This window comes from Macrobrachium rosenbergii, chromosome 7, assembly GCF_040412425.1.
Source record: "Macrobrachium rosenbergii isolate ZJJX-2024 chromosome 7, ASM4041242v1, whole genome shotgun sequence".
Taxonomy (NCBI): domain Eukaryota; kingdom Metazoa; phylum Arthropoda; class Malacostraca; order Decapoda; family Palaemonidae; genus Macrobrachium; species Macrobrachium rosenbergii.
Genome location: NC_089747.1, coordinates 9587501 through 9595000, shown reverse-complemented (window position 1 = coordinate 9595000; position 7500 = coordinate 9587501). Strand labels below are relative to the sequence as shown.

Below are 7500 nucleotides of genomic sequence, written 5' to 3'. Positions count from 1 at the left end.
CGTTTGGGGCCACTGACCAATTAACCTGTCAGTCCGCCTGTCCGTCTAAGCCGTCTAGGAAGGAATATAGAATTTTGGCCCAAGGCCAAGCGATGGGACCTATGAGGTCATTCAACGCTGAAACAGAAACTGATAATCGAAAGGTTTTAAAGGTGTAACAGGAGGAAAACCTCACAGTTACACAAGAAAAATTGCATCTAAGGGCCGAAGGGACGCTGCAAAGAACCTTAAGTAATGCCTACAGTGCACCGCAAGAGGTGCACTGACGGCGCTATCCCACTATGGGGCTAAGCCGTCGACATGGCCGTCCTTCAACTAACGCTTTATTTCCTAAGCGTCATAATTTTTCAGTTGGTATGCACATTCCACTAATGAAGCCTACGTGCAGAGTGAGGTCAAGGTTATACTAGAGGTCAAAGGTCAAGTGAGAATTTGCTAAGGTGGGGAACATGCGTTCATGAACGCATCTTGCTGGAGCTCTATTTAGTTAACTTTGACGCTAAAAGGCTTTTTTAATAAAAGCGTTTGCTTGGCAGAGTAACAATGGTCTTTATCATATATATATATATATATATATATATATATATATATATATATATATATATATATATCTCCCATCTGTAGCGTTAGCTTGGCAAACAACAATGATCTTTATTACGTATATATACTGTACATATATAGCACTATATATATATATATGTATGTATATATATATATATATATATAATATATATATATATATATATATATATATATATATATATATATATATATATATATATATATATATATATATCTTCTCATCTGTCAGCATAAACGTTATTTGTCTTTTACACTACCTTTGGCATCCTTTACTTTCATGATGTTCATTTATTTTCCAGACATGTTTAGTTCCTGATTATAAAGTTGTTCTACAATGACGATATATAAATAAATATTACTTTATATATATATATGCATAAGGTTCCTTTGTATACAGTAAATACAACACATCCAACTTTTATTTTGAGTGCCAAAGGATCTCAGGAAGCTGTACAGAAGATTAGAAGCTAAAGAGGAGAACCTTTCAGATCAATGTACGTCACAGTGAAGATATACTGCTGAACTTTGCTAATATATATATATATATATATATATATATATACATACAGTACATATATATATATATATATATATATATATATATATATATATATATAATGTTTATACATATATATTAATATATATATTATAATGTGTATATACACACATACAGAATAAATATATATATATATATATATATATATATATATATATACATATATTTATATTTATATACATATTATTATATACATATATATTATATATATATGTATATATATATATATATATATATATATATATATATATATATATATATATATATATATATATAATGATTCGATCTCAGGACTGTCATGAGATGAAGCGAAGGCTGTAGAGGAAAGAATATTCATTCATTACCTCCTTTTTAGAGAGAGAGAGAGAGAGAGAGAGAGAGAGAGAGAGAGAGAGAGAGAGTCGGCGGAGGTGGGCGGAGACTGATGCAGTTGATAGTAAACAGTCAAGAATTTTTTTTTTTTTTTTTACTCCACGGTTATGGTAATGGCTACCACTGTAACTCAGGACAAAACTTTGGAAATATAAAATGATTGTTTTCAAAGTTTCCATACGCTCGTTTATGTTGTTAAATACATTTTTTTTATCATTTTTGTCTCAGGTGTCATGAAACACAATGCATTAAACTACCTCAGAGAATAAATGTTGATATTGGTGTGTATATATTCTATAAGAAATGCTGAAAGTTCCTCTGAATTATAGCTGACCTTTCTATGCCATCTCGTCAAAGCATCTATAATAATAATAATAATAATAATAATATTTTATTTAGCCTTCTCTGATACTTTAAGGGTGTCACATGGATGCTGGATCGTATAATAATAATAATAATAATAATAATAATAATAATAATAATAATCTTTTTAGCCCTCTCTGATACTGGGTCGTATAACAACAACAAAAACAATAATAATAATAATAATAATAATAATAATAATAATAATAATTATATCTTTTAGCCTTCTCTGATACTTTACGGGTGTCACAATGGATGCAGGGGGTCGTATAATAATAATAATAATAATAATAATAATAATAATAATAATAATAATAATATCTTTTTAGCCTTCTCTAATACTTAAGGTGTCACAATGGATGGTGAGTCGTATAATAATAATAATAATAATAATAATAATAATAATAATAATAATAATAATAATAATAATATCCTTTTAGCCTTCTCTGATACTTTAAGGGTGTCACAATGGATACTGGGTCGTATAATAATAATAATAATAATAATAATATATAATAATAATAATATTATTATCCTTGTAGCCTTCTCTGATGCTTTAAGGGTGTCACAATGGATGCTGGGTTGTATAAGATAATAATAATAATAATAATAATAATAATAATAATAATAATAATAATAATAATAATAATAAATGTCTTTTTAGGTTTCTCTGATACTCTGAGGGTGTCACACAATGGATGCTGGGTCGTATAATAATAATAATAATAATAATAATAATAATAATAATAATAATAATAATAATATTTACCCTTCTCTGACATTTTAAAGGCGTCACAATGGATGCTGGGTCGTATAATAATAATAATAATAATAATAATAATAATAATAATAATAATATCTTTCCAACCTTCTCTGATACTCTAAGGGTGTCACAATGGATGCTGGGTCGTGTTACCAAATGAAACCTTCCACATCACAGAGTGTGACATCTATCCAGAACACGTTCCACCTTCCCATGGGTCTCTCGCCACCACTTGAAATGCATAACATTCCTCGGCCTACGAGGAAAAGGACTGTAAAGCTTACGGACAGCGTGATCAACTATTAACTAGGCAATTACCAATATATAATTTGAAAGAGCCGCGTTCGGAGCGAGAATGGCTTATCTCCCACGCTTTCGACGTTTCCCGAAATGCTTTGGCCGCGTCGGCCCATTCTCTCGTCTCCCTCTTTACAATTCATACTCTCGTTCATATCTATGGATGATCTCGTGATTATGTAGTTTCTTTCTTCTAAAATATGTGTTTAATTACCGGCTGAACAAATTGGCGTAATTTCAAATCACCTCCAGAAAGATCATTTGGAGCCGAGTGTTATGAACGAAAAGTGTCAGAGAGTTGGCTCAGGCGCGTGCGCATTCCACACATGACAAGGAGTGAAAGTGTGTGTGTGTGTCCGCTGTTGCCACCGAGAGATTAAACAGTTTTTCGCCTTTCTTTTTCTTTTAACTGCAATCTCAGCTGAATAAAATAATTTACACGACCTTCGAGTGTTTGCAAGCAACGCCTGAAGGCAAAATTTGCGAAGGGGCGCTGCAGTTTAGCCCAGTTTACCTTAAAAAGGCCGAAAATATTTCCGGTGGACACTCTCCTTGAGAACGAAAGTACGAACGGTTTTCCTTAAAGATAGTTTGGTATGCCAACCATTTGATGTTTGCTCCTTCCCTCTTTAACACGTTCACCTCTTGACATGACACATCCTTCGGTCGCTTTTAGAATTTTAATATGACGACGAAGATTAAAAGCAGAAAATGTTTACGCACATCAACCTGGCTTATTCTAGAGAAAGATAACCATTATACCCATAGTGACAGGTATGATACATGCACATACGTTACCGGGGTCTAAGCGACGTCAGGCAGGGCAGCCGATCGAGACTACGGTCTACCCCAAAGCTAAATCAAAGCCCTTCAAAAGAAGGCATCGTGCTTATCCCATACAAAAAAAAAAAAAAGGAAAAAAGCACGTTAAAAGAAGAAGACTCACGCACGAAAGAAATAAAAGAATGAGGTGTTTTCATTCGCTACAAAAGGACACCCGCGAGAAAGAATGCCACGCATGCGCGCTAAAAAGGGAACGCTAATGTGTATGCATGCAAGCGTTGAAGGAATGTGATGAGTATGAGCTACAAAACCCCTTATCAGTCAAATCTAAGCATGACTTGGCATACATCAGCTGACGTCATACGGTGTGACCGTTGCTGCACTGGTCTTCCCAGTCATTCCTCATCTTTTGCGCTCATTACGTCATTCCACATGGTCGAGTGTTTTCCCCTCCACATGTTATTTAATTAATATAATTTCCCCTCCATGCTCAGAATCTTATATTTCTCTTAAAGATGATAGTAATATATTTTTCGATAAGGTTCGGATATATTTTACCAAAATGATTTAAATATATATTCTTCGTGTAATTAAAATATATTGCCCATTGTTTCAGATTACGGATATTTCGACTTATATCTGATGATGTTAAAAAGAGCTTTTTACAGTTTGCTTGTGTAATGTGCTGCAAATTAAATATTAAATATAAGTATGTATTTTTAAATAAATCACCAAATGCTGTGATCAGGCAAACGGAGTCTTTCTTGGAACGATTCCTGAAAAAATCTAAAGAGTTTCTGGCAAAATCATCGTTAATAATAAAACCAACAGTTTCTCTTAACTGGTAAGTATATAATTTCCATGAAGAATAAATTTAAATGTAATAATAAAATATAAATTATAATATATAATAATATATATATATATATATATATATATATACACATACATACATACATACACACACAAATATATATATATATATATATATAATATATATATATATATATATATATATATATATATAACGAATAAAAATCCAGTGATTTCTAGTAGATCTTCAAACTTGAAACTGAAGCTAAATATGCCAAAAGGTGGGGGGGGGGCGGTAGGGGAGTGGGCAGGGTGTCTGAAGCCTCGTCTTCAACACAAATGTTGTGCGACACACACACACTGGCACTGATGACGTCAGAACATAAGCTTATGACGAGCAGGAAAGTGTAATCGCTAATTCATGCTTAATTGTGATATCAAGAGTACTTTTCATGATTCCTGAAATTTACTTTTCATCCGCACACTGTTCCGCCCGTAACTGTAATCATGAGAGAGAACCATTAAAGGATCATCCCAGCTTCTCACTCAGCTGCTAATCTCTTTACCACAAGGCTCATTTAATCCTTTAACACAACATGCGTTTAAGGATAACACATGATCTAATTACCTATTTAACACAATGAGCTCTGAACCTGTGAATTTATTGCTTTAAGGCAGTGTGTCTTTGACCCTTTAATAAAGCGTAACCCTTTATCAAAATGCGTATTGAATTGAACTGAATATAGAATTTGGGCCAAGGGCCAAGCACTGGGACCTATGATGTCATTCAGCGCTGGAACGGAAATTGACAGTAAAAGTTTTGAAAGGTGTAACAGGAGGAAAACCTCGCAGTTGCACTGTGAGTCAATTGTTAGGAGAGGGTGGAAAGTAAGATGGAAGAAAGAGAATATGAACGGAGGTACAGTAAAAAGAACGAAAGGGGTTGCAGCTATATTACACCTTAATATAGATACATTTACCAATCTGTGTACTTAACCCTTGACCACAGCGCATCTAAACCTCCAACAAGCAACATATCTAAAGTCAGCAGTCTGCCGACAACCCTTCAAAAAAGAAGTATTAAAATACTTGACAATGAAACGAAACCGACGAGTCCATAATGCCCGCCGACGGCTCGGAGGGAGGAGAATGAAAGCGTGAGTCAACGACTCACCCGGTGAGTAAAGTAGAGGATGATGGCGGTAGGCGCCCCGGCGGTGAGTAAGAATGGAGGAATGCAACACACCCTTTCAGCATCCTCACTTTCATCCCTTTACATCTCATATGCAGAGATGAGGGAGCGGGCAGTGAGAAGAAAGGAGAACGAGAGAGGGGAGGAGGGAGGGAGGAAGGGGAGAGGAGGTATGGGGAGAGAGGGAATGGGGAAGGTGGGAGAGCTGAAACGGAAAGAAATGAGATGGGAATTACGTTGATCTGATATACATATTCATGGAGTTTTGTGAAACAGACGAAATTTATCAGTTATTCTAGTTCAATAAATGATAAACGTCGTTATTATTATTATTATTATTATTATTATTATTATTATTTATAAGTTTACATTCTTAAGAGACAAATCGGAAGACCATACACCATACCCCAACAAATCGGAATGCGCGTATGTGAAGTAAAGAAAAAAGATATATTTATATATATTTACATATATATATATATATATATATATATATATATATATATATATATATATATATATGTATATATATATATATTATATATATACATATATATGTATGTGTGTGTATTATCAAATAGTAATGAAGTTGAGCAAAAGCATAATAGAAGCAAGTCATCACATCCGGGAATTAAGGTGGCAAGGGGTGAAAAACAAAGCCCGAGAAATGAAATGCAAAACCGAATACAGTAAATGAAAATGAGATGAAAAAAAATGCAGGAAATATAAACAAAACCTTTGCAATGAAACCGAGAACAGACGGGACGGGAACTGAGACGGGTGTCCTGCTGTCTTGCTAAATATAAACCGAAAATACCCAGCCCTCACATACGTCCGTCTGTCCTCACAGACGAAAACAAAGAAGAGGGAATACTGGAAAACGAGGCCCTTCGTCTCCACCTGCGACGCTGAAGCGTCAATTTGGACACAAACAGGTTTGTCTCAGGTATGTTGAACGAAATACATTTTTCTTAGGTAGGAGAGGAGTAGGCAACTAGGAAAAGGGAGGCTATGGGGGGGAGGGGGAAGGGGTAGGAGGGTATAGGGTTGAGGGAGATAAGGAGATGGCTGCTTCTACTCAATGGAGGAAATTTTACTTTCATTGGGGTGTCAGCAGAAGGAATGCGGCTTCCACGGTAAGGAGGAGGTCACCCCCCCGACCCCTACCCGTGTGTTGTGTGTTGGTTGGGAGCAGAGATTGTGTACACAAACATTCCTCGAGTTTCTTTGGTCTTTCTTTTATTCCTTTCGGATTATCTGTTTCAGTCCTTTCAGTTTTTTTTTTTTTTTTTTTTAGTTTCGATCCTAAGGAAGTACTTTATTGAACACACGGCTGCTAGTCTTTCTGATACTAAGAAATGACTGAAATAATTGGTATGGATTGTGTAATAGACGACGATTTTTGGTTTATCTGACCTTAAGATATCTTTGAAACTTTTGCCATGTAATTATCTTAAGGACAAACAATGAAATATCCCTCTAACTCCAAGAGATGATTGAAAATCTCATTAAGTATGAAACAAGATATATCTCCTCTGACTCTAGGAATGATTGATACTTCCCCATAAAAAAATATTTTACAGACAAAACGATGGCCGTAAGAACTTATTGAAACCTTTACCTGACAGCTGTATATTCTGCTCAGATCTTCATTCCCACAGAAGACTGCATGTCTAAAGTGCTTGATTCATTAAATTGCAGACAGAATTGCCATCATGTTGTACTGTTTCAGTACTAACAAAAGAGTTTTGTTCTTAAGTGATATTAAGACCTGGACTT

General features: G+C 34.6%; 1 long non-coding RNA gene across 1 annotated transcript in view; it reads right to left on the bottom strand.

The window, feature by feature from the left end:
- LOC136840105 (uncharacterized) overlaps positions 1-7500 on the bottom strand; it is a 183571-nt gene that overhangs the window by 75353 nt on the left and 100718 nt on the right. The window lies entirely within an intron of this gene.